The 26,239-nt window shown below is 66.7% G+C and overlaps 9 non-coding genes across 9 annotated transcripts; all 9 read left to right on the top strand.

Moving 5' to 3' along the window:
* Positions 1 to 729: 729 nt before the first annotated feature.
* LOC148163999 (small nucleolar RNA SNORD116) lies at positions 730 to 824 on the top strand. Its single transcript, XR_015768666.1, has one exon. It is a non-coding gene; the product is annotated as a small nucleolar RNA SNORD116 (small nucleolar RNA).
* A 2,814-nt stretch (positions 825 to 3,638) lies between these two features.
* On the top strand, positions 3,639 to 3,733 carry LOC148164000 (small nucleolar RNA SNORD116). Its single transcript, XR_015768667.1, has one exon. It is a non-coding gene; the product is annotated as a small nucleolar RNA SNORD116 (small nucleolar RNA).
* A 2,816-nt stretch (positions 3,734 to 6,549) lies between these two features.
* LOC148164001 (small nucleolar RNA SNORD116) lies at positions 6,550 to 6,644 on the top strand. Its single transcript, XR_015768668.1, has one exon. It is a non-coding gene; the product is annotated as a small nucleolar RNA SNORD116 (small nucleolar RNA).
* Positions 6,645 to 9,460: 2,816 nt separating this feature from the next.
* Positions 9,461 to 9,555, top strand: LOC148164002 (small nucleolar RNA SNORD116). Its single transcript, XR_015768669.1, has one exon. It is a non-coding gene; the product is annotated as a small nucleolar RNA SNORD116 (small nucleolar RNA).
* A 2,816-nt stretch (positions 9,556 to 12,371) lies between these two features.
* Positions 12,372 to 12,466, top strand: LOC148164003 (small nucleolar RNA SNORD116). The gene has a single exon (XR_015768670.1). It is a non-coding gene; the product is annotated as a small nucleolar RNA SNORD116 (small nucleolar RNA).
* Positions 12,467 to 15,282: 2,816 nt separating this feature from the next.
* LOC148164004 (small nucleolar RNA SNORD116) lies at positions 15,283 to 15,377 on the top strand. Its single transcript, XR_015768671.1, has one exon. It is a non-coding gene; the product is annotated as a small nucleolar RNA SNORD116 (small nucleolar RNA).
* Positions 15,378 to 18,193: 2,816 nt separating this feature from the next.
* LOC148164005 (small nucleolar RNA SNORD116) lies at positions 18,194 to 18,288 on the top strand. The gene has a single exon (XR_015768672.1). It is a non-coding gene; the product is annotated as a small nucleolar RNA SNORD116 (small nucleolar RNA).
* A 2,816-nt stretch (positions 18,289 to 21,104) lies between these two features.
* LOC148164006 (small nucleolar RNA SNORD116) lies at positions 21,105 to 21,199 on the top strand. The gene has a single exon (XR_015768673.1). It is a non-coding gene; the product is annotated as a small nucleolar RNA SNORD116 (small nucleolar RNA).
* A 2,816-nt stretch (positions 21,200 to 24,015) lies between these two features.
* On the top strand, positions 24,016 to 24,110 carry LOC148164007 (small nucleolar RNA SNORD116). Its single transcript, XR_015768674.1, has one exon. It is a non-coding gene; the product is annotated as a small nucleolar RNA SNORD116 (small nucleolar RNA).
* The last annotated feature ends 2,129 nt before the right edge of the window (positions 24,111 to 26,239 follow it).

Below are 26,239 nucleotides of genomic sequence, written 5' to 3' on the forward strand. Positions count from 1 at the left end.
CCCGCCCCTCGTGCACACGTGCCCACACGAGACAGACGCGAACTACAAAGAGGTAGAAGTCCATGTCTACACCCACCCGAACTCCACTTCCACACGCTCACAACACTGCCATTCTGACTCCCACGGCTGCACAGACTGGCGCGCCCGTGGCCGTGCAGACTTGCGCACAGGGCACCCTGCTCAGCCGCCCCCAGCCCTGACTGTGCGACAGAGGGACAGGAGAGGCCGATGCAAGGCTGCACCTAGGAGGCAATCGGAGCGGTCCGGCAACCTGAGAACCTGGATCCTTTTGTCACACGTGTGTGCCGTTTGTCCCCACTTCTCAAGGGACACCTTCTCAGGGTCGGTGTCCACGCCGGGCTCGCCGTTGGCCCAGGGAAGAAGGCTTTCCTGTCCTCGGATGCGCGGAGGGTGGCCGGGTGCCCGGAAGAAGTGTTGTCCAGCGCGGCGTGGGCACCCTGCGGAGGCATCGCCCAGACGGTAAGCCTTCCAATGTCTCCTGCGCAGACCTTGGCCGTGGGATAGCCTGCGCCCCCCTGAGAGCCTGCCAGTCCGCGCGTGCCTGGTGGCATGCGGGCTCTGGCTCCGAGAGCGGCTGGAGCGCCCCTCTTGCTCAGGGGCTCGGCTCTGGTCGGTCCAGGCTGCTGGCGGGCACTCCCGCCATCGGCTCAAACGTCTGAGCCGCCCGGACAGCTAAGTTCGATGTGCCGGGCGGCCCCGAATGTGCTCGGATCGATGATGACTCCCTCATTCTGCATTCCTTGGAAAAGCTGAACAAAATGAGTGAGAACTCCCTACCGTCGTTCTCATCGAAACTGAGGTCCAGCACGTTGTCTCCCCCAGGGAAGGTAGGAGTGAGGGACAGCTTCCCCTCGGTCACACTGTCGCAGGCACCAGCAGCACAAGCACCCCCAGCACCGGCAGCGCCAGCACGAGCACAAGCAGCAGCAGCAGCAACAGCAGCACCCAAGGGCCTCTGCATCGGAGGGCCTCGCGGAGCGCTCCGGGTCCGCGAGGGGTTTCCCCTCCTTAGCTGGGCGTTCACGGCGCGGAGGTCCTCGGGGCCGTGGCAGGGCTTTGGTGGCATGTCGGGCCGCCGGCCTCCCAGCCGGAGGAGTCCCATGGCGTGGCGTTGGCACAGCCCCTGACAGCACGTGGCCCGGGGTAGCGTGCGCCAGGGTGGCGCTTCAGGCAGAAGTCCTGGCGATGTGTGTGGTGGAGCCTGCTTGCGGCAGCTCGCGTGGGTACAGAGGGGAGCCCCGGGGCGGCAAGCGGAGATCCCTCCCGCGATCTTTTTCCCGGTGACGTCCGGCGGCTCCCCTCAGTGTAGGAGCCTGAGGGGCAGAGGCGCGAGGCGAGGCCGCTGCCCTGGACAGCGCCGGAGTCTCTCCCAGTGCACGCCCACAGTGACCTCGCGGGACCTGTGTGGTGGGTGCAGGGCGCCAATGGCGCCTCGGTACTGGCTCTTACATTGGCCCACAAAGGCCGGGAACGGGAAGGACGGCAGGCGTGTTGATTCCACGAAGGTGCGCGGCCTTAGCCGTTGTCTTTGCTTGGAGAAATCCGGTCATGGTTCCGTGGGTTGTGGGCACCCTACCGCCTCCGTGCCCACGTCACGGCGGCCACCAGCTGGCCACCGGGCTCGCCTTCAAGGTGCATTGGTCCAGCGCTACGGTCCCTGACCGATGCGCCCCTGTGGTCTCTGTGTCCAAACAATGGGCCTCCGTGGGCGTCTTCCCAGAGTCTCGAGGCCGTGCGTAGGTGACGATGCGCAGACTGGCCGGGCCTCCGGCACGTTGCGTAGCCCACGGGGGAAGGGGAGACCTCGTCTCCCTCGCCCGCGGCTCCTGAGTTGAGGGTGTGCTCCCGGGACGGTCCCAGTGACTGGGAGGCAGGGGACCCCAAATCCTGCTGTAGGGTGCGGGATCGAGGCCTCTCCTTGCCCCCCTGTATGCCAGGCAGGGCAAGGCAGGCCCTGAGTGCACCGAGGGCAGCCAGGAACAGCGCCCTGGTGGCTAGGGGAGCTGGTCAAACGGGCAGCTCTCCTTGGGCAACGGAGCCGTCTTCCTCTCTCCGCGTCTGTCGCCATCGTGGCGGCGGGCCTGGAGATCCACAGAGGCCATGGTGCTGTTCCTGTGTCGAGCGAGGGGCCCTGGCTTGCATCCCACAGAGTGGTGGACTATCCCTGGCCCTGCCCTTGTGGGTGTCCTCGATGAAGGTCCCTGCGTGAGCCGTGCGGGTCCAGGCAGATAATTCTGGCTGGGGGACCTGCCAGGGCATGCACAAGGACGCGGCTGTGCACAGGGTCGCTGCCTGACTGCACATTTCCTCGGAGGCAGGGCCGACGGAGCCGCTGGCCGTGAACACGCCAGTGCCCTCAGTGGCAATGGGCCCTGGGTTCAGTGCGCCGCCAAGCTGGCACTCGGCGGGGCAGGGCACCGCTTGCCAAAGGCTGAGCTGCCTGGCTCCAAAGGGCGGATGGGCCGTGTTTGCACTACTTTGTGTCTGGCCTGGAGCCCAGGGCCCCTCCGCTCCCTAGTGCGATGGTTTGCCCCTGGCGTCCCAGGGCTGCCAGCATGCCCGCGGCCCTTGGGTTTTGCCGCCAAGCGCTGAGGTGCAGTCACAGCGGGACAGCTAGCGGGCTGACAGTGTCCAGGCGACCCGGCATCCCGGTTCGGAAGCGGGGCTAGGTCGAGACGGCGTGCCCTGCTTTGCCAGAGAGAATTTGAGACGGGGAGTCTCGGGCCATTTTCAGCCGACCCCATGGGCCAAACGGGCTAGTGGAGATTCAGTGGCCCGGTCTCGTGCCGTTGCATGGCAGGACGTGAGGCCATGATTCCACGTCCGGGCAGGGTCTTTCGGGAGCTGAGCCTTGCACACGTGACCACCGACGCCCGTGCCCACCGCCCACCAGGCACGCACACACCCGCCCCTCGCGCACACGTGCCCACACGAAACAGACGCGAACTACAAAGAGGTAGAAGCCCATGTCTACACCCACCCGAACTCCACTTCCACACGCTCACAACACTGCCATTCTGACTCCCACGGCTGCACAGACTGGCGCGCCCGTGGCCGTGCAGACTTGCGCACAGGGCATCCTGCTCAGCCGCCCCCAACCCTGCCTGTGCGACAGAGGGACAGGACAGGCCGATGCGAGGCTGCACCTAGGAAGCAATCGGAGCGGTCCGGCGACCTCAGAACCTGGATCCTTTGGTCACACGTGTGTGCCATTTGTCCCCACTTCTCAGGGTCGGTGTCCACGCCGGGCTCGCCGTTGACCCAGGGAAGAAGGCTTTCCTGTCCTCGGATGCGCGGAGGGTGGCCGGGTGCCCGGAAGAAGTGTTGTCCAGCGCGGCGTGGGCACCCTGCAGAGGCATCGCCCAGACGGTAAGCCTTCCAATGTCTCCTGCGCAGACCTTGGCCGTGGGATAGCCTGCGCCCCCCGAGAGCCTGCCAGTCCGCGCGTGCCTGGTGGCATGCGGGCTCTGGCTCCGAGAGCGGCTGGAGCGCCCCTCTTGCTCAGGGGCTCGGCTCTGGTCGGTCCAGGCTGCTGGCGGGCACTCCCGCCATCGGCTCAAACGTCTCAGCCGCCCGGACAGCTACGTTCGGTGTGCCGGGCGGCCCCGAATGTGCTCGGATCGATGATGACTCCCTCATTCTGCATTCCTTGGAAAAGCTGAACAAAATGAGTGAGAACTCCCTACCGTCGTTCTCATCGAAACTGAGGTCCAGCACCTTGTCTCCCCCAGGGAAGGGAGGAGTGAGGGTCAGCTTCCCCTCGGTCACACTGTCGCAGGCACCAGCAGCACGAGCACCCCCAGCACCGGCAGCGCCAGCACGAGCACAAGCAGCAGCAGCAGCAACAGCAGCACCCAAGGGCCTCTGCATCGGAGGGCCTCGCGGAGCGCTCCGGGTCCTCGAGGGGTTTCCCCTCCTTAGCTGGGCGTTCACGGCGCGGAGGTCCTCGGGGCCGTGGCAGGGCTTTGGTGGCATGTCGGGCTGCCGGCCTCCCAGCCGGAGGAGTCCCATGGCGTGGCGTTGGCACAGCCCCTGACAGCACGTGGCCCGGGGTAGCGTGCGCCAGGGTGGCGCTTCAGGCAGAAGTCCTGGCGATGTGTGTGGTGGAGCCTGCTTGCGGCAGCTCGCGTGGGTACAGAGGGGAGCCCCGGGGCGGCAAGCGGAGATCCCTCCCGCGATCTTTTTCCCGGTGACGTCCGTGCGGCTCCCCTCAGTGTAGGAGCCTGAGGGGCAGAGGCGCGAGGCGAGGCCGCTGCCCTGGACAGCGCCGGAGTCTCTCCCAGTGCACGCCCACAGTGACCTCGCGGGACCTGTGTGGTGGGTGCAGGGCGCCAATGGCGCCTCGGTACTGGCTCTTACATTGGCCCACAAAGGCCGGGAACGGGAAGGACGGCAGGCGTGTTGATTCCACGAAGGTGCGCGGCCTTAGCCGTTGTCTTTGCTTGGAGAAATCCGGTCATGGTTCCGTGGGTTGTGGGCACCCTACCGCCTCCGTGCCCACGTCACGGCGGCCACCAGCTGGCCACCGGGCCCGCCTTCAAGGTGCCTTGGTCCAGCGCTACGGTCCCTGACCGATGAGCCCCTGCGGTCTCTGTGTCCAAACAATGGGCCTCCGTGGGCGTCTTCCCAGAGTCTCGAGGCCGTGCGTAGGTGACGATGCGCAGACTGGCCAGGCCTCCGGCACGTTGCGTAGCCCATGGGGGACGGGGAGACCTCGTCTCCCTCGCCCGCGGCTCCTGAGTTGAGGGTGTGCTCCAGGGACGGTCCCAGTGACTGGGAGGCAGGGGACCCCAAATCCTGCTGTAGGGTGCGGGATCGAGGCCTCTCCTTGCCCCCCTGTATGCCAGGCAGTGCAAGGCAGGCCCTGAGTGCACCGAGCGCAGCCAGGAACAGCGCCCTGGTGGCTAGGGGAGCTGGTCAAACGGGCAGCTCTCCTTGGGCAACGGAGCCGTCTTCCTCTCTCCGCGTCCGTCGCCATCGTGGCGGCGGGCCTGGAGATCCACAGAGGCCATGGTGCTGTTCCTGTGTCGAGCGAGGGGCCCTGGCTTGCATCCCACAGAGTGGTGGACTATCCCTTGCCCTGCCCTTGTGGGTGTCCTCGATGAAGGTCCCTGCGTGAGCCGTGCGGGTCCAGGCAGATAATTCTGGCTGGGGGACCCGCCAGGGCATGCACAAGGACGCGGCTGTGCACAGGGTCGCCGCCTGACTGCACATTTCCTCGGAGGCAGGGCCGACGGAGCCGCTGGCCGTGAACACGCCAGTGCCCTCAGTGGCAATGGGCCCTGGGTTCAGTGCGCCGCCAAGCTGGCACTCGGCGGGGCAGGGCACCGCTTGCCAAAGGCTGAGCTGCCTGGCTCCCAAGGGCGGATGGGCCGTGTTTGCACTACTTTGTGTCTGGCCTGGAGTCCAGGGCCCCTCCGCTCCCTAGTGCGATGGTTTGCCCCTGGCGTCCCAGGGCTGCCAGCATGCCCGCGGCCCTTGGGTTTTGCCGCCAAGCGCTGAGGTGCAGTCACAGCGGGACACCTAGCGGGCTGAGAGTGTCCAGGCGACCCGGCATCCCGGTTCGGAAGCGGGGCTAGGTCGAGACGGCGTGCCCTGCTTTGCCAGAGAGAATTTGAGACGGGGAGTCTCGGGCCATTTTCAGCCGACCCCATGGGCCAAACGGGCTAGTGGAGATTCAGTGGCCCGGTCTCGTGCCGTTGCATGGCAGGACGTGAGGCCATGATTCCACGTCCGGGCAGGGTCTTTCGGGAGCTGAGCCTTGCACACGTGACCACCGACGCCCGTGCCCACCGCCCACCAGGCACGCACACACCCGCCCCTCACGCACACGTGCCCACACGAAACAGACGCGAACTACAAAGAGGTAGAAGCCCATGTCTACACCCACCCGAACTCCACTTCCACACGCTCACAACACTGCCATTCTGACTCCCACGGCTGCACAGACTGGCGCGCCCGTGGCCGTGCAGACTTGCGCACAGGGCATCCTGCTCAGCCGCCCCCAACCCTGCCTGTGCGACAGAGGGACAGGACAGGCCGATGCGAGGCTGCACCTAGGAAGCAATCGGAGCGGTCCGGCGACCTGAGAACCTGGATCCTTTTCTCACGCGTGTGTGCCATTTGTCCCCACTTCTCAGGGTCGGTGTCCACGCCGGGCTCGCCGTTGGCCCAGGGAAGAAGGCTTTCCTGTCCTCGGATGCGCGGAGGGTGGCCGGGTGCCCGGAAGAAGTGTTGTCCAGCGCGGCGTGGGCACCCTGCGGAGGCATCGCCCAGACGGTAAGCCTTCCAATGTCTCCTGCGCAGACCTTGGCCGTGGGATAGCCTGCGCCCCCCTGAGAGCCTGCCAGTCCGCGCGTGCCTGGTGGCATGCGGGCTCTGGCTCCGAGAGCGGCTGGAGCGCCCCTCTTGCTCAGTGGCTCGGCTCTGGTCGGTCCAGGCTGCTGGCGGGCACTCCCACCATCGGCTCAAACGTCTGAGCCGCCCGGACAGCTACGTTCGATGTGCCGGGCGGCCCCGAATGTGCTCGGATCGATGATGACTCCCTCATTCTGCATTCCTTGGAAAAGCTGAACAAAATGAGTGAGAACTCCCTACCGTCGTTCTCATCGAAACTGAGGTCCAGCACGTTGTCTCCCCCAGGGAAGGTAGGAGTGAGGGACAGCTTCCCCTCGGTCACACTGTCGCAGGCACCAGCAGCACAAGCACCCCCAGCACCGGGAGCGCCAGCACGAGCACAAGCAGCAGCAGCAGCAACAGCAGCACCCAAGGGCCTCTGCATCGGGGGGCCTGGCGGAGCGCTCCGGGTCCGCGAGGGGTTTCCCCTCCTTAGCTGGGCGTTCACGGCGCGGAGGTCCTCGGGGCCGTGGCAGGGCTTTGGTGGCATGTCGGGCCGCCGGCCTCCCAGCCGGAGGAGTCCCATGGCGTGGCGTTGGCACAGCCCCTGACAGCACGTGGCCCGGGGTAGCGTGCGCCAGGGTGGCGCTTCAGGCAGAAGTCCTGGCGATGTGTGTGGTGGAGCCTGCTTGCGGCAGCTCGCGTGGGTACAGAGGGGAGCCCCGGGGCGGCAAGCGGAGATCACTCCCGCGATCTTTTTCCCGGTGACGTCCGTGCGGCTCCCCTCAGTGTAGGAGCCTGAGGGGCAGAGGCGCGAGGCGAGGCCGCTGCCCTGGACAGCGCCGGAGTCTCTCCCAGTGCACGCCCACAGTGACCTCGCGGGACCTGTGTGGTGGGTGCAGGGCGCCAATGGCGCCTCGGTACTGGCTCTTACATTGGCCCACAAAGGCCGGGAACGGGAAGGACGGCAGGCGTGTTGATTCCACGAAGGTGCGCGGCCTTAGCCGTTGTCTTTGCTTGGAGAAATCCGGTCATGGTTCCGTGGGTTGTGGGCACCCTACCGCCTCCGTGCCCACGTCACGGCGGCCACCAGCTGGCCACCGGGCCCGCCTTCAAGGTGCCTTGGTCCAGCGCTACGGTCCCTGACCGATGCGCCCCTGCGGTCTCTGTGTCCAAACAATGGGCCTCCGTGGGCGTCTTCCCAGAGTCTCGAGGCCGTGCGTAGGTGACGATGCGCAGACTGGCCGGGCCTCCGGCACGTTGCGTAGCCCACGGGGGACGGGGAGACCTCGTCTCCCTCGCCCGCGGCTCCTGAGTTGAGGGTGTGCTCCCGGGACGGTCCCAGTGACTGGGAGGCAGGGGACCCCAAATCCTGCTGTAGGGTGCGGGATCGAGGCCTCTCCTTGCCCCCCTGTATGCCAGGCAGGGCAAGGCAGGCCCTGAGTGCACCGAGGGCAGCCAGGAACAGCGCCCTGGTGGCTAGGGGAGCTGGTCAAACGGGCAGCTCTCCTTGGGCAACGGAGCCGTCTTCCTCTCTCCGCGTCCGTCGCCATCGTGGCGGCGGGCCTGGAGATCCACAGAGGCCATGGTGCTGTTCCTGTGTCGAGCGAGGGACCCTGGCTTGCATCCCACAGAGTGGTGGACTATCCCTTGCCCTGCCCTTGTGGGTGTCCTCGATGAAGGTCCCTGCGTGAGCCGTGCGGGTCCAGGCAGATAATTCTGGCTGGGGGACCCGCCAGGGCATGCACAAGGACGCGGCTGTGCACAGGGTCGCCGCCTGACTGCACATTTCCTCGGAGGCAGGGCCGACGGAGCCGCTGGCCGTGAACACGCCAGTGCCCTCAGTGGCAATGGGCCCTGGGTTCAGTGCGCCGCCAAGCTGGCACTCGGCGGGGCAGGGCACCGCTTGCCAAAGGCTGAGCTGCCTGGCTCCCAAGGGCGGATGGGCCGTGTTTGCACTACTTTGTGTCTGGCCTGGAGTCCAGGGCCCCTCCGCTCCCTAGTGCGATGGTTTGCCCCTGGCGTCCCAGGGCTGCCAGCATGCCCGCGGCCCTTGGGTTTTGCCGCCAAGCGCTGAGGTGCAGTCACAGCGGGACACCTAGCGGGCTGAGAGTGTCCAGGCGACCCGGCATCCCGGTTCGGAAGCGGGGCTAGGTCGAGACGGCGTGCCCTGCTTTGCCAGAGAGAATTTGAGACGGGGAGTCTCGGGCCATTTTCAGCCGACCCCATGGGCCAAACGGGCTAGTGGAGATTCAGTGGCCCGGTCTCGTGCCGTTGCATGGCAGGACGTGAGGCCATGATTCCACGTCCGGGCAGGGTCTTTCGGGAGCTGAGCCTTGCACACGTGACCACCGACGCCCGTGCCCACCGCCCACCAGGCACGCACACACCCGCCCCTCGCGCACACGTGCCCACACGAAACAGACGCGAACTACAAAGAGGTAGAAGCCCATGTCTACACCCACCCGAACTCCACTTCCACACGCTCACAACACTGCCATTCTGACTCCCACGGCTGCACAGACTGGCGCGCCCGTGGCCGTGCAGACTTGCGCACAGGGCATCCTGCTCAGCCGCCCCCAACCCTGCCTGTGCGACAGAGGGACAGGACAGGCCGATGCGAGGCTGCACCTAGGAAGCAATCGGAGCGGTCCGGCGACCTGAGAACCTGGATCCTTTTCTCACGCGTGTGTGCCATTTGTCCCCACTTCTCAGGGTCGGTGTCCACGCCGGGCTCGCCGTTGGCCCAGGGAAGAAGGCTTTCCTGTCCTCGGATGCGCGGAGGGTGGCCGGGTGCCCGGAAGAAGTGTTGTCCAGCGCGGCGTGGGCACCCTGCGGAGGCATCGCCCAGACGGTAAGCCTTCCAATGTCTCCTGCGCAGACCTTGGCCGTGGGATAGCCTGCGCCCCCCTGAGAGCCTGCCAGTCCGCGCGTGCCTGGTGGCATGCGGGCTCTGGCTCCGAGAGCGGCTGGAGCGCCCCTCTTGCTCAGTGGCTCGGCTCTGGTCGGTCCAGGCTGCTGGCGGGCACTCCCACCATCGGCTCAAACGTCTGAGCCGCCCGGACAGCTACGTTCGATGTGCCGGGCGGCCCCGAATGTGCTCGGATCGATGATGACTCCCTCATTCTGCATTCCTTGGAAAAGCTGAACAAAATGAGTGAGAACTCCCTACCGTCGTTCTCATCGAAACTGAGGTCCAGCACGTTGTCTCCCCCAGGGAAGGTAGGAGTGAGGGACAGCTTCCCCTCGGTCACACTGTCGCAGGCACCAGCAGCACGAGCACCCCCAGCACCGGCAGCGCCAGCACGAGCACAAGCAGCAGCAGCAGCAACAGCAGCACCCAAGGGCCTCTGCATCGGAGGGCCTGGCGGAGCGCTCCGGGTCCGCGAGGGGTTTCCCCTCCTTAGCTGGGCGTTCACGGCGCGGAGGTCCTCGGGGCCGTGGCAGGGCTTTGGTGGCATGTCGGGCCGCCGGCCTCCCAGCCGGAGGAGTCCCATGGCGTGGCGTTGGCACAGCCCCTGACAGCACGTGGCCCGGGGTAGCGTGCGCCAGGGTGGCGCTTCAGGCAGAAGTCCTGGCGATGTGTGTGGTGGAGCCTGCTTGCGGCAGCTCGCGTGGGTACAGAGGGGAGCCCCGGGGCGGCAAGCGGAGATCCCTCCCGCGATCTTTTTCCCGGTGACGTCCGTGCGGCTCCCCTCAGTGTAGGAGCCTGAGGGGCAGAGGCGCGAGGCGAGGCCGCTGCCCTGGACAGCGCCGGAGTCTCTCCCAGTGCACGCCCACAGTGACCTCGCGGGACCTGTGTGGTGGGTGCAGGGCGCCAATGGCGCCTCGGTACTGGCTCTTACATTGGCCCACAAAGGCCGGGAACGGGAAGGACGGCAGGCGTGTTGATTCCACGAAGGTGCGCGGCCTTAGCCGTTGTCTTTGCTTGGAGAAATCCGGTCATGGTTCCGTGGGTTGTGGGCACCCTACCGCCTCCGTGCCCACGTCACGGCGGCCACCAGCTGGCCACCGGGCCCGCCTTCAAGGTGCCTTGGTCCAGCGCTACGGTCCCTGACCGATGCGCCCCTGCGGTCTCTGTGTCCAAACAATGGGCCTCCGTGGGCGTCTTCCCAGAGTCTCGAGGCCGTGCGTAGGTGACGATGCGCAGACTGGCCGGGCCTCCGGCACGTTGCGTAGCCCACGGGGGACGGGGAGACCTCGTCTCCCTCGCCCGCGGCTCCTGAGTTGAGGGTGTGCTCCCGGGACGGTCCCAGTGACTGGGAGGCAGGGGACCCCAAATCCTGCTGTAGGGTGCGGGATCGAGGCCTCTCCTTGCCCCCCTGTATGCCAGGCAGGGCAAGGCAGGCCCTGAGTGCACCGAGGGCAGCCAGGAACAGCGCCCTGGTGGCTAGGGGAGCTGGTCAAACGGGCAGCTCTCCTTGGGCAACGGAGCCGTCTTCCTCTCTCCGCGTCCGTCGCCATCGTGGCGGCGGGCCTGGAGATCCACAGAGGCCATGGTGCTGTTCCTGTGTCGAGCGAGGGGCCCTGGCTTGCATCCCACAGAGTGGTGGACTATCCCTTGCCCTGCCCTTGTGGGTGTCCTCGATGAAGGTCCCTGCGTGAGCCGTGCGGGTCCAGGCAGATAATTCTGGCTGGGGGACCCGCCAGGGCATGCACAAGGACGCGGCTGTGCACAGGGTCGCCGCCTGACTGCACATTTCCTCGGAGGCAGGGCCGACGGAGCCGCTGGCCGTGAACACGCCAGTGCCCTCAGTGGCAATGGGCCCTGGGTTCAGTGCGCCGCCAAGCTGGCACTCGGCGGGGCAGGGCACCGCTTGCCAAAGGCTGAGCTGCCTGGCTCCCAAGGGCGGATGGGCCGTGTTTGCACTACTTTGTGTCTGGCCTGGAGGCCAGGGCCCCTCCGCTCCCTAGTGCGATGGTTTGCCCCTGGCGTCCCAGGGCTGCCAGCATGCCCGCGGCCCTTGGGTTTTGCCGCCAAGCGCTGAGGTGCAGTCACAGCGGGACACCTAGCGGGCTGACAGTGTCCAGGCGACCCGGCATCCCGGTTCGGAAGCGGGGCTAGGTCGAGACGGCGTGCCCTGCTTTGCCAGAGAGAATTTGAGACGGGGAGTCTCGGGCCATTTTCAGCCGACCCCATGGGCCAAACGGGCTAGTGGAGATTCAGTGGCCCGGTCTCGTGCCGTTGCATGGCAGGACGTGAGGCCATGATTCCACGTCCGGGCAGGGTCTTTCGGGAGCTGAGCCTTGCACACGTGACCACCGACGCCCGTGCCCACCGCCCACCAGGCACGCACACACCCGCCCCTCGCGCACACGTGCCCACACAAAACAGACGCGAACTACAAAGAGGTAGAAGCCCATGTCTACACCCACCCGAACTCCACTTCCACACGCTCACAACACTGCCATTCTGACTCCCACGGCTGCACAGACTGGCGCGCCCGTGGCCGTGCAGACTTGCGCACAGGGCATCCTGCTCAGCCGCCCCCAACCCTGCCTGTGCGACAGAGGGACAGGACAGGCCGATGCGAGGCTGCACCTAGGAAGCAATCGGAGCGGTCCGGCGACCTGAGAACCTGGATCCTTTTCTCACGCGTGTGTGCCATTTGTCCCCACTTCTCAGGGTCGGTGTCCACGCCGGGCTCGCCGTTGGCCCAGGGAAGAAGGCTTTCCTGTCCTCGGATGCGCGGAGGGTGGCCGGGTGCCCGGAAGAAGTGTTGTCCAGCGCGGCGTGGGCACCCTGCGGAGGCATCGCCCAGACGGTAAGCCTTCCAATGTCTCCTGCGCAGACCTTGGCCGTGGGATAGCCTGCGCCCCCCTGAGAGCCTGCCAGTCCGCGCGTGCCTGGTGGCATGCGGGCTCTGGCTCCGAGAGCGGCTGGAGCGCCCCTCTTGCTCAGTGGCTCGGCTCTGGTCGGTCCAGGCTGCTGGCGGGCACTCCCACCATCGGCTCAAACGTCTGAGCCGCCCGGACAGCTACGTTCGATGTGCCGGGCGGCCCCGAATGTGCTCGGATCGATGATGACTCCCTCATTCTGCATTCCTTGGAAAAGCTGAACAAAATGAGTGAGAACTCCCTACCGTCGTTCTCATCGAAACTGAGGTCCAGCACGTTGTCTCCCCCAGGGAAGGTAGGAGTGAGGGACAGCTTCCCCTCGGTCACACTGTCGCAGGCACCAGCAGCACGAGCACCCCCAGCACCGGCAGCGCCAGCACGAGCACAAGCAGCAGCAGCAGCAACAGCAGCACCCAAGGGCCTCTGCATCGGAGGGCCTGGCGGAGCGCTCCGGGTCCGCGAGGGGTTTCCCCTCCTTAGCTGGGCGTTCACGGCGCGGAGGTCCTCGGGGCCGTGGCAGGGCTTTGGTGGCATGTCGGGCCGCCGGCCTCCCAGCCGGAGGAGTCCCATGGCGTGGCGTTGGCACAGCCCCTGACAGCACGTGACCCGGGGTAGCGTGCGCCAGGGTGGAGCTTCAGGCAGAAGTCCTGGCGATGTGTGTGGTGGAGCCTGCTTGCGGCAGCTCGCGTGGGTACAGAGGGGAGCCCCGGGGCGGCAAGCGGAGATCCCTCCCGCGATCTTTTTCCCGGTGACGTCCGTGCGGCTCCCCTCAGTGTAGGAGCCTGAGGGGCAGAGGCGCGAGGCGAGGCCGCTGCCCTGGACAGCGCCGGAGTCTCTCCCAGTGCACGCCCACAGTGACCTCGCGGGACCTGTGTGGTGGGTGCAGGGCGCCAATGGCGCCTCGGTACTGGCTCTTACATTGGCCCACAAAGGCCGGGAACGGGAAGGACGGCAGGCGTGTTGATTCCACGAAGGTGCGCGGCCTTAGCCGTTGTCTTTGCTTGGAGAAATCCGGTCATGGTTCCGTGGGTTGTGGGCACCCTACCGCCTCCGTGCCCACGTCACGGCGGCCACCAGCTGGCCACCGGGCCCGCCTTCAAGGTGCCTTGGTCCAGCGCTACGGTCCCTGACCGATGCGCCCCTGCGGTCTCTGTGTCCAAACAATGGGCCTCCGTGGGCGTCTTCCCAGAGTCTCGAGGCCGTGCGTAGGTGACGATGCGCAGACTGGCCGGGCCTCCGGCACGTTGCGTAGCCCACGGGGGACGGGGAGACCTCGTCTCCCTCGCCCGCGGCTCCTGAGTTGAGGGTGTGCTCCCGGGACGGTCCCAGTGACTGGGAGGCAGGGGACCCCAAATCCTGCTGTAGGGTGCGGGATCGAGGCCTCTCCTTGCCCCCCTGTATGCCAGGCAGGGCAAGGCAGGCCCTGAGTGCACCGAGGGCAGCCAGGAACAGCGCCCTGGTGGCTAGGGGAGCTGGTCAAACGGGCAGCTCTCCTTGGGCAACGGAGCCGTCTTCCTCTCTCCGCGTCCGTCGCCATCGTGGCGGCGGGCCTGGAGATCCACAGAGGCCATGGTGCTGTTCCTGTGTCGAGCGAGGGGCCCTGGCTTGCATCCCACAGAGTGGTGGACTATCCCTTGCCCTGCCCTTGTGGGTGTCCTCGATGAAGGTCCCTGCGTGAGCCGTGCGGGTCCAGGCAGATAATTCTGGCTGGGGGACCCGCCAGGGCATGCACAAGGACGCGGCTGTGCACAGGGTCGCCGCCTGACTGCACATTTCCTCGGAGGCAGGGCCGACGGAGCCGCTGGCCGTGAACACGCCAGTGCCCTCAGTGGCAATGGGCCCTGGGTTCAGTGCGCCGCCAAGCTGGCACTCGGCGGGGCAGGGCACCGCTTGCCAAAGGCTGAGCTGCCTGGCTCCCAAGGGCGGATGGGCCGTGTTTGCACTACTTTGTGTCTGGCCTGGAGGCCAGGGCCCCTCCGCTCCCTAGTGCGATGGTTTGCCCCTGGCGTCCCAGGGCTGCCAGCATGCCCGCGGCCCTTGGGTTTTGCCGCCAAGCGCTGAGGTGCAGTCACAGCGGGACACCTAGCGGGCTGACAGTGTCCAGGCGACCCGGCATCCCGGTTCGGAAGCGGGGCTAGGTCGAGACGGCGTGCCCTGCTTTGCCAGAGAGAATTTGAGACGGGGAGTCTCGGGCCATTTTCAGCCGACCCCATGGGCCAAACGGGCTAGTGGAGATTCAGTGGCCCGGTCTCGTGCCGTTGCATGGCAGGACGTGAGGCCATGATTCCACGTCCGGGCAGGGTCTTTCGGGAGCTGAGCCTTGCACACGTGACCACCGACGCCCGTGCCCACCGCCCACCAGGCACGCACACACCCGCCCCTCGCGCACACGTGCCCACACAAAACAGACGCGAACTACAAAGAGGTAGAAGCCCATGTCTACACCCACCCGAACTCCACTTCCACACGCTCACAACACTGCCATTCTGACTCCCACGGCTGCACAGACTGGCGCGCCCGTGGCCGTGCAGACTTGCGCACAGGGCATCCTGCTCAGCCGCCCCCAACCCTGCCTGTGCGACAGAGGGACAGGACAGGCCGATGCGAGGCTGCACCTAGGAAGCAATCGGAGCGGTCCGGCGACCTGAGAACCTGGATCCTTTTCTCACGCGTGTGTGCCATTTGTCCCCACTTCTCAGGGTCGGTGTCCACGCCGGGCTCGCCGTTGGCCCAGGGAAGAAGGCTTTCCTGTCCTCGGATGCGCGGAGGGTGGCCGGGTGCCCGGAAGAAGTGTTGTCCAGCGCGGCGTGGGCACCCTGCGGAGGCATCGCCCAGACGGTAAGCCTTCCAATGTCTCCTGCGCAGACCTTGGCCGTGGGATACCCTGCGCCCCCCTGAGAGCCTGCCAGTCCGCGCGTGCCTGGTGGCATGCGGGCTCTGGCTCCGAGAGCGGCTGGAGCGCCCCTCTTGCTCAGTGGCTCGGCTCTGGTCGGTCCAGGCTGCTGGCGGGCACTCCCACCATCGGCTCAAACGTCTGAGCCGCCCGGACAGCTACGTTCGATGTGCCGGGCGGCCCCGAATGTGCTCGGATCGATGATGACTCCCTCATTCTGCATTCCTTGGAAAAGCTGAACAAAATGAGTGAGAACTCCCTACCGTCGTTCTCATCGAAACTGAGGTCCAGCACGTTGTCTCCCCCAGGGAAGGTAGGAGTGAGGGACAGCTTCCCCTCGGTCACACTGTCGCAGGCACCAGCAGCACGAGCACCCCCAGCACCGGCAGCGCCAGCACGAGCACAAGCAGCAGCAGCAGCAACAGCAGCACCCAAGGGCCTCTGCATCGGAGGGCCTGGCGGAGCGCTCCGGGTCCGCGAGGGGTTTCCCCTCCTTAGCTGGGCGTTCACGGCGCGGAGGTCCTCGGGGCCGTGGCAGGGCTTTGGTGGCATGTCGGGCCGCCGGCCTCCCAGCCGGAGGAGTCCCATGGCGTGGCGTTGGCACAGCCCCTGACAGCACGTGACCCGGGGTAGCGTGCGCCAGGGTGGAGCTTCAGGCAGAAGTCCTGGCGATGTGTGTGGTGGAGCCTGCTTGCGGCAGCTCGCGTGGGTACAGAGGGGAGCCCCGGGGCGGCAAGCGGAGATCCCTCCCGCGATCTTTTTCCCGGTGACGTCCGTGCGGCTCCCCTCAGTGTAGGAGCCTGAGGGGCAGAGGCGCGAGGCGAGGCCGCTGCCCTGGACAGCGCCGGAGTCTCTCCCAGTGCACGCCCACAGTGACCTCGCGGGACCTGTGTGGTGGGTGCAGGGCGCCAATGGCGCCTCGGTACTGGCTCTTACATTGGCCCACAAAGGCCGGGAACGGGAAGGACGGCAGGCGTGTTGATTCCACGAAGGTGCGCGGCCTTAGCCGTTGTCTTTGCTTGGAGAAATCCGGTCATGGTTCCGTGGGTTGTGGGCACCCTACCGCCTCCGTGCCCACGTCACGGCGGCCACCAGCTGGCCACCGGGCCCGCCTTCAAGGTGCCTTGGTCCAGCGCTACGGTCCCTGACCGATGCGCCCCTGCGGTCTCTGTGTCCAAACAATGGGCCTCCGTGGGCGTCTTCCCAGAGTCTCGAGGCCGTGCGTAGGTGACGATGCGCAGACTGGCCGGGCCTCCGGCACGTTGCGTAGCCCACGGGGGACGGGGAGACCTCGTCTCCCTCGCCCGCGGCTCCTGAGTTGAGGGTGTGCTCCCGGGACGGTCCCAGTGACTGGGAGGCAGGGGACCCCAAATCCTGCTGTAGGGTGCGGGATCGAGGCCTCTCCTTGCCCCCCTGTATGCCAGGCAGGGCAAGGCAGGCCCTGAGTGCACCGAGGGCAGCCAGGAACAGCGCCCTGGTGGCTAGGGGAGCTGGTCAAACGGGCAGCTCTCCTTGGGCAATGGAGCCGTCTTCCTCTCTCCGCGTCCGTCGCCATCGTGGCGGCGGGCCTGGAGATCCACAGAGGCCATGGTGCTGTTCCTGTGTCGAGCGAGGGGCCCTGGCTTGCATCCCACAGAGTGGTGGACTATCCCTTGCCCTGCCCTTGTGGGTGTCCTCGATGAAGGTCCCTGCGTGAGCCGTGCGGGTCCAGGCAGATAATTCTGGCTGGGGGACCCGCCAGGGCATGCACAAGGACGCGGCTGTGCACAGGGTCGCCGCCTGACTGCACATTTCCTCGGAGGCAGGGCCGACGGAGCCGCTGGCCGTGAACACGCCAGTGCCCTCAGTGGCAATGGGCCCTGGGTTCAGTGCGCCGCCAAGCTGGCACTCGGCGGGGCAGGGCACCGCTTGCCAAAGGCTGAGCTGCCTGGCTCCCAAGGGCGGATGGGCCGTGTTTGCACTACTTTGTGTCTGGCCTGGAGGCCAGGGCCCCTCCGCTCCCTAGTGCGATGGTTTGCCCCTGGCGTCCCAGGGCTGCCAGCATGCCCGCGGCCCTTGGGTTTTGCCGCCAAGCGCTGAGGTGCAGTCACAGCGGGACACCTAGCGGGCTGACAGTGTCCAGGCGACCCGGCATCCCGGTTCGGAAGCGGGGCTAGGTCGAGACGGCGTGCCCTGCTTTGCCAGAGAGAATTTGAGACGGGGAGTCTCGGGCCATTTTCAGCCGACCCCATGGGCCAAACGGGCTAGTGGAGATTCAGTGGCCCGGTCTCGTGCCGTTGCATGGCAGGACGTGAGGCCATGATTCCACGTCCGGGCAGGGTCTTTCGGGAGCTGAGCCTTGCACACGTGACCACCGACGCCCGTGCCCACCGCCCACCAGGCACGCACACACCCGCCCCTCGCGCACACGTGCCCACACGAAACAGACGCGAACTACAAAGAGGTAGAAGCCCATGTCTACACCCACCCGAACTCCACTTCCACACGCTCACAACACTGCCATTCTGACTCCCACGGCTGCACAGACTGGCGCGCCCGTGGCCGTGCAGACTTGCGCACAGGGCATCCTGCTCAGCCGCCCCCAACCCTGCCTGTGCGACAGAGGGACAGGACAGGCCGATGCGAGGCTGCACCTAGGAAGCAATCGGAGCGGTCCGGCGACCTGAGAACCTGGATCCTTTTCTCACGCGTGTGTGCCATTTGTCCCCACTTCTCAGGGTCGGTGTCCACGCCGGGCTCGCCGTTGGCCCAGGGAAGAAGGCTTTCCTGTCCTCGGATGCGCGGAGGGTGGCCGGGTGCCCGGAAGAAGTGTTGTCCAGCGCGGCGTGGGCACCCTGCGGAGGCATCGCCCAGACGGTAAGCCTTCCAATGTCTCCTGCGCAGACCTTGGCCGTGGGATAGCCTGCGCCCCCCTGAGAGCCTGCCAGTCCGCGCGTGCCTGGTGGCATGCGGGCTCTGGCTCCGAGAGCGGCTGGAGCGCCCCTCTTGCTCAGTGGCTCGGCTCTGGTCGGTCCAGGCTGCTGGCGGGCACTCCCACCATCGGCTCAAACGTCTGAGCCGCCCGGACAGCTACGTTCGATGTGCCGGGCGGCCCCGAATGTGCTCGGATCGATGATGACTCCCTCATTCTGCATTCCTTGGAAAAGCTGAACAAAATGAGTGAGAACTCCCTACCGTCGTTCTCATCGAAACTGAGGTCCAGCACGTTGTCTCCCCCAGGGAAGGTAGGAGTGAGGGACAGCTTCCCCTCGGTCACACTGTCGCAGGCACCAGCAGCACGAGCACCCCCAGCACCGGCAGCGCCAGCACGAGCACAAGCAGCAGCAGCAGCAACAGCAGCACCCAAGGGCCTCTGCATCGGAGGGCCTGGCGGAGCGCTCCGGGTCCGCGAGGGGTTTCCCCTCCTTAGCTGGGCGTTCACGGCGCGGAGGTCCTCGGGGCCGTGGCAGGGCTTTGGTGGCATGTCGGGCCGCCGGCCTCCCAGCCGGAGGAGTCCCATGGCGTGGCGTTGGCACAGCCCCTGACAGCACGTGGCCCGGGGTAGCGTGCGCCAGGGTGGCGCTTCAGGCAGAAGTCCTGGCGATGTGTGTGGTGGAGCCTGCTTGCGGCAGCTCGCGTGGGTACAGAGGGGAGCCCCGGGGCGGCAAGCGGAGATCCCTCCCGCGATCTTTTTCCCGGTGACGTCCGTGCGGCTCCCCTCAGTGTAGGAGCCTGAGGGGCAGAGGCGCGAGGCGAGGCCGCTGCCCTGGACAGCGCCGGAGTCTCTCCCAGTGCACGCCCACAGTGACCTCGCGGGACCTGTGTGGTGGGTGCAGGGCGCCAATGGCGCCTCGGTACTGGCTCTTACATTGGCCCACAAAGGCCGGGAACGGGAAGGACGGCAGGCGTGTTGATTCCACGAAGGTGCGCGGCCTTAGCCGTTGTCTTTGCTTGGAGAAATCCGGTCATGGTTCCGTGGGTTGTGGGCACCCTACCGCCTCCGTGCCCACGTCACGGCGGCCACCAGCTGGCCACCGGGCCCGCCTTCAAGGTGCCTTGGTCCAGCGCTACGGTCCCTGACCGATGCGCCCCTGCGGTCTCTGTGTCCAAACAATGGGCCTCCGTGGGCGTCTTCCCAGAGTCTCGAGGCCGTGCGTAGGTGACGATGCGCAGACTGGCCGGGCCTCCGGCACGTTGCGTAGCCCACGGGGGACGGGGAGACCTCGTCTCCCTCGCCCGCGGCTCCTGAGTTGAGGGTGTGCTCCCGGGACGGTCCCAGTGACTGGGAGGCAGGGGACCCCAAATCCTGCTGTAGGGTGCGGGATCGAGGCCTCTCCTTGCCCCCCTGTATGCCAGGCAGGGCAAGGCAGGCCCTGAGTGCACCGAGGGCAGCCAGGAACAGCGCCCTGGTGGCTAGGGGAGCTGGTCAAACGGGCAGCTCTCCTTGGGCAACGGAGCCGTCTTCCTCTCTCCGCGTCCGTCGCCATCGTGGCGGCGGGCCTGGAGATCCACAGAGGCCATGGTGCTGTTCCTGTGTCGAGCGAGGGGCCCTGGCTTGCATCCCACAGAGTGGTGGACTATCCCTTGCCCTGCCCTTGTGGGTGTCCTCGATGAAGGTCCCTGCGTGAGCCGTGCGGGTCCAGGCAGATAATTCTGGCTGGGGGACCCGCCAGGGCATGCACAAGGACGCGGCTGTGCACAGGGTCGCCGCCTGACTGCACATTTCCTCGGAGGCAGGGCCGACGGAGCCGCTGGCCGTGAACACGCCAGTGCCCTCAGTGGCAATGGGCCCTGGGTTCAGTGCGCCGCCAAGCTGGCACTCGGCGGGGCAGGGCACCGCTTGCCAAAGGCTGAGCTGCCTGGCTCCCAAGGGCGGATGGGCCGTGTTTGCACTACTTTGTGTCTGGCCTGGAGGCCAGGGCCCCTCCGCTCCCTAGTGCGATGGTTTGCCCCTGGCGTCCCAGGGCTGCCAGCATGCCCGCGGCCCTTGGGTTTTGCCGCCAAGCGCTGAGGTGCAGTCACAGCGGGACACCTAGCGGGCTGACAGTGTCCAGGCGACCCGGCATCCCGGTTCGGAAGCGGGGCTAGGTCGAGACGGCGTGCCCTGCTTTGCCAGAGAGAATTTGAGACGGGGAGTCTCGGGCCATTTTCAGCCGACCCCATGGGCCAAACGGGCTAGTGGAGATTCAGTGGCCCGGTCTCGTGCCGTTGCATGGCAGGACGTGAGGCCATGATTCCACGTCCGGGCAGGGTCTTTCGGGAGCTGAGCCTTGCACACGTGACCACCGACGCCCGTGCCCACCGCCCACCAGGCACGCACACACCCGCCCCTCGCGCACACGTGCCCACACAAAACAGACGCGAACTACAAAGAGGTAGAAGCCCATGTCTACACCCACCCGAACTCCACTTCCACACGCTCACAACACTGCCATTCTGACTCCCACGGCTGCACAGACTGGCGCGCCCGTGGCCGTGCAGACTTGCGCACAGGGCATCCTGCTCAGCCGCCCCCAACCCTGCCTGTGCGACAGAGGGACAGGACAGGCCGATGCGAGGCTGCACCTAGGAAGCAATCGGAGCGGTCCGGCGACCTGAGAACCTGGATCCTTTTCTCACGCGTGTGTGCCATTTGTCCCCACTTCTCAGGGTCGGTGTCCACGCCGGGCTCGCCGTTGGCCCAGGGAAGAAGGCTTTCCTGTCCTCGGATGCGCGGAGGGTGGCCGGGTGCCCGGAAGAAGTGTTGTCCAGCGCGGCGTGGGCACCCTGCGGAGGCATCGCCCAGACGGTAAGCCTTCCAATGTCTCCTGCGCAGACCTTGGCCGTGGGATAGCCTGCGCCCCCCTGAGAGCCTGCCAGTCCGCGCGTGCCTGGTGGCATGCGGGCTCTGGCTCCGAGAGCGGCTGGAGCGCCCCTCTTGCTCAGTGGCTCGGCTCTGGTCGGTCCAGGCTGCTGGCGGGCACTCCCACCATCGGCTCAAACGTCTGAGCCGCCCGGACAGCTACGTTCGATGTGCCGGGCGGCCCCGAATGTGCTCGGATCGATGATGACTCCCTCATTCTGCATTCCTTGGAAAAGCTGAACAAAATGAGTGAGAACTCCCTACCGTCGTTCTCATCGAAACTGAGGTCCAGCACGTTGTCTCCCCCAGGGAAGGTAGGAGTGAGGGACAGCTTCCCCTCGGTCACACTGTCGCAGGCACCAGCAGCACGAGCACCCCCAGCACCGGCAGCGCCAGCACGAGCACAAGCAGCAGCAGCAGCAACAGCAGCACCCAAGGGCCTCTGCATCGGAGGGCCTGGCGGAGCGCTCCGGGTCCGCGAGGGGTTTCCCCTCCTTAGCTGGGCGTTCACGGCGCGGAGGTCCTCGGGGCCGTGGCAGGGCTTTGGTGGCATGTCGGGCCGCCGGCCTCCCAGCCGGAGGAGTCCCATGGCGTGGCGTTGGCACAGCCCCTGACAGCACGTGACCCGGGGTAGCGTGCGCCAGGGTGGAGCTTCAGGCAGAAGTCCTGGCGATGTGTGTGGTGGAGCCTGCTTGCGGCAGCTCGCGTGGGTACAGAGGGGAGCCCCGGGGCGGCAAGCGGAGATCCCTCCCGCGATCTTTTTCCCGGTGACGTCCGTGCGGCTCCCCTCAGTGTAGGAGCCTGAGGGGCAGAGGCGCGAGGCGAGGCCGCTGCCCTGGACAGCGCCGGAGTCTCTCCCAGTGCACGCCCACAGTGACCTCGCGGGACCTGTGTGGTGGGTGCAGGGCGCCAATGGCGCCTCGGTACTGGCTCTTACATTGGCCCACAAAGGCCGGGAACGGGAAGGACGGCAGGCGTGTTGATTCCACGAAGGTGCGCGGCCTTAGCCGTTGTCTTTGCTTGGAGAAATCCGGTCATGGTTCCGTGGGTTGTGGGCACCCTACCGCCTCCGTGCCCACGTCACGGCGGCCACCAGCTGGCCACCGGGCCCGCCTTCAAGGTGCCTTGGTCCAGCGCTACGGTCCCTGACCGATGCGCCCCTGCGGTCTCTGTGTCCAAACAATGGGCCTCCGTGGGCGTCTTCCCAGAGTCTCGAGGCCGTGCGTAGGTGACGATGCGCAGACTGGCCGGGCCTCCGGCACGTTGCGTAGCCCACGGGGGACGGGGAGACCTCGTCTCCCTCGCCCGCGGCTCCTGAGTTGAGGGTGTGCTCCCGGGACGGTCCCAGTGACTGGGAGGCAGGGGACCCCAAATCCTGCTGTAGGGTGCGGGATCGAGGCCTCTCCTTGCCCCCCTGTATGCCAGGCAGGGCAAGGCAGGCCCTGAGTGCACCGAGGGCAGCCAGGAACAGCGCCCTGGTGGCTAGGGGAGCTGGTCAAACGGGCAGCTCTCCTTGGGCAACGGAGCCGTCTTCCTCTCTCCGCGTCCGTCGCCATCGTGGCGGCGGGCCTGGAGATCCACAGAGGCCATGGTGCTGTTCCTGTGTCGAGCGAGGGGCCCTGGCTTGCATCCCACAGAGTGGTGGACTATCCCTTGCCCTGCCCTTGTGGGTGTCCTCGATGAAGGTCCCTGCGTGAGCCGTGCGGGTCCAGGCAGATAATTCTGGCTGGGGGACCCGCCAGGGCATGCACAAGGACGCGGCTGTGCACAGGGTCGCCGCCTGACTGCACATTTCCTCGGAGGCAGGGCCGACGGAGCCGCTGGCCGTGAACACGCCAGTGCCCTCAGTGGCAATGGGCCCTGGGTTCAGTGCGCCGCCAAGCTGGCACTCGGCGGGGCAGGGCACCGCTTGCCAAAGGCTGAGCTGCCTGGCTCCCAAGGGCGGATGGGCCGTGTTTGCACTACTTTGTGTCTGGCCTGGAGGCCAGGGCCCCTCCGCTCCCTAGTGCGATGGTTTGCCCCTGGCGTCCCAGGGCTGCCAGCATGCCCGCGGCCCTTGGGTTTTGCCGCCAAGCGCTGAGGTGCAGTCACAGCGGGACACCTAGCGGGCTGACAGTGTCCAGGCGACCCGGCATCCCGGTTCGGAAGCGGGGCTAGGTCGAGACGGCGTGCCCTGCTTTGCCAGAGAGAATTTGAGACGGGGAGTCTCGGGCCATTTTCAGCCGACCCCATGGGCCAAACGGGCTAGTGGAGATTCAGTGGCCCGGTCTCGTGCCGTTGCATGGCAGGACGTGAGGCCATGATTCCACGTCCGGGCAGGGTCTTTCGGGAGCTGAGCCTTGCACACGTGACCACCGACGCCCGTGCCCACCGCCCACCAGGCACGCACACACCCGCCCCTCGCGCACACGTGCCCACACAAAACAGACGCGAACTACAAAGAGGTAGAAGCCCATGTCTACACCCACCCGAACTCCACTTCCACACGCTCACAACACTGCCATTCTGACTCCCACGGCTGCACAGACTGGCGCGCCCGTGGCCGTGCAGACTTGCGCACAGGGCATCCTGCTCAGCCGCCCCCAACCCTGCCTGTGCGACAGAGGGACAGGACAGGCCGATGCGAGGCTGCACCTAGGAAGCAATCGGAGCGGTCCGGCGACCTGAGAACCTGGATCCTTTTCTCACGCGTGTGTGCCATTTGTCCCCACTTCTCAGGGTCGGTGTCCACGCCGGGCTCGCCGTTGGCCCAGGGAAGAAGGCTTTCCTGTCCTCGGATGCGCGGAGGGTGGCCGGGTGCCCGGAAGAAGTGTTGTCCAGCGCGGCGTGGGCACCCTGCGGAGGCATCGCCCAGACGGTAAGCCTTCCAATGTCTCCTGCGCAGACCTTGGCCGTGGGATACCCTGCGCCCCCCTGAGAGCCTGCCAGTCCGCGCGTGCCTGGTGGCATGCGGGCTCTGGCTCCGAGAGCGGCTGGAGCGCCCCTCTTGCTCAGTGGCTCGGCTCTGGTCGGTCCAGGCTGCTGGCGGGCACTCCCACCATCGGCTCAAACGTCTGAGCCGCCCGGACAGCTACGTTCGATGTGCCGGGCGGCCCCGAATGTGCTCGGATCGATGATGACTCCCTCATTCTGCATTCCTTGGAAAAGCTGAACAAAATGAGTGAGAACTCCCTACCGTCGTTCTCATCGAAACTGAGGTCCAGCACGTTGTCTCCCCCAGGGAAGGTAGGAGTGAGGGACAGCTTCCCCTCGGTCACACTGTCGCAGGCACCAGCAGCACGAGCACCCCCAGCACCGGCAGCGCCAGCACGAGCACAAGCAGCAGCAGCAGCAACAGCAGCACCCAAGGGCCTCTGCATCGGAGGGCCTGGCGGAGCGCTCCGGGTCCGCGAGGGGTTTCCCCTCCTTAGCTGGGCGTTCACGGCGCGGAGGTCCTCGGGGCCGTGGCAGGGCTTTGGTGGCATGTCGGGCCGCCGGCCTCCCAGCCGGAGGAGTCCCATGGCGTGGCGTTGGCACAGCCCCTGACAGCACGTGACCCGGGGTAGCGTGCGCCAGGGTGGAGCTTCAGGCAGAAGTCCTGGCGATGTGTGTGGTGGAGCCTGCTTGCGGCAGCTCGCGTGGGTACAGAGGGGAGCCCCGGGGCGGCAAGCGGAGATCCCTCCCGCGATCTTTTTCCCGGTGACGTCCGTGCGGCTCCCCTCAGTGTAGGAGCCTGAGGGGCAGAGGCGCGAGGCGAGGCCGCTGCCCTGGACAGCGCCGGAGTCTCTCCCAGTGCACGCCCACAGTGACCTCGCGGGACCTGTGTGGTGGGTGCAGGGCGCCAATGGCGCCTCGGTACTGGCTCTTACATTGGCCCACAAAGGCCGGGAACGGGAAGGACGGCAGGCGTGTTGATTCCACGAAGGTGCGCGGCCTTAGCCGTTGTCTTTGCTTGGAGAAATCCGGTCATGGTTCCGTGGGTTGTGGGCACCCTACCGCCTCCGTGCCCACGTCACGGCGGCCACCAGCTGGCCACCGGGCCCGCCTTCAAGGTGCCTTGGTCCAGCGCTACGGTCCCTGACCGATGCGCCCCTGCGGTCTCTGTGTCCAAACAATGGGCCTCCGTGGGCGTCTTCCCAGAGTCTCGAGGCCGTGCGTAGGTGACGATGCGCAGACTGGCCGGGCCTCCGGCACGTTGCGTAGCCCACGGGGGACGGGGAGACCTCGTCTCCCTCGCCCGCGGCTCCTGAGTTGAGGGTGTGCTCCCGGGACGGTCCCAGTGACTGGGAGGCAGGGGACCCCAAATCCTGCTGTAGGGTGCGGGATCGAGGCCTCTCCTTGCCCCCCTGTATGCCAGGCAGGGCAAGGCAGGCCCTGAGTGCACCGAGGGCAGCCAGGAACAGCGCCCTGGTGGCTAGGGGAGCTGGTCAAACGGGCAGCTCTCCTTGGGCAACGGAGCCGTCTTCCTCTCTCCGCGTCCGTCGCCATCGTGGCGGCGGGCCTGGAGATCCACAGAGGCCATGGTGCTGTTCCTGTGTCGAGCGAGGGGCCCTGGCTTGCATCCCACAGAGTGGTGGACTATCCCTTGCCCTGCCCTTGTGGGTGTCCTCGATGAAGGTCCCTGCGTGAGCCGTGCGGGTCCAGGCAGATAATTCTGGCTGGGGGACCCGCCAGGGCATGCACAAGGACGCGGCTGTGCACAGGGTCGCCGCCTGACTGCACATTTCCTCGGAGGCAGGGCCGACGGAGCCGCTGGCCGTGAACACGCCAGTGCCCTCAGTGGCAATGGGCCCTGGGTTCAGTGCGCCGCCAAGCTGGCACTCGGCGGGGCAGGGCACCGCTTGCCAAAGGCTGAGCTGCCTGGCTCCCAAGGGCGGATGGGCCGTGTTTGCACTACTTTGTGTCTGGCCTGGAGGCCAGGGCCCCTCCGCTCCCTAGTGCGATGGTTTGCCCCTGGCGTCCCAGGGCTGCCAGCATGCCCGCGGCCCTTGGGTTTTGCCGCCAAGCGCTGAGGTGCAGTCACAGCGGGACACCTAGCGGGCTGACAGTGTCCAGGCGACCCGGCATCCCGGTTCGGAAGCGGGGCTAGGTCGAGACGGCGTGCCCTGCTTTGCCAGAGAGAATTTGAGACGGGGAGTCTCGGGCCATTTTCAGCCGACCCCATGGGCCAAACGGGCTAGTGGAGATTCAGTGGCCCGGTGTCGTGCCGTTGCGTGGCAGGACGTGAGGCCATGATTCCACGTCCGGGCAGGGTCTTTCGGGAGCTGAGCCTTGCACACGTGACCACCGACGCCCGTGCCCACCGCCCACCAGGCACGCACACACCCGCCCCTCGCGCACACGTGCCCACA

This window comes from Eumetopias jubatus, unplaced genomic scaffold (assembly GCF_037043125.1).
Source record: "Eumetopias jubatus isolate StellerSeaLion01/CBP00866 unplaced genomic scaffold, mEumJub1_p1.0 scaffold_7, whole genome shotgun sequence".
Classification (NCBI taxonomy): domain Eukaryota; kingdom Metazoa; phylum Chordata; class Mammalia; order Carnivora; family Otariidae; genus Eumetopias; species Eumetopias jubatus.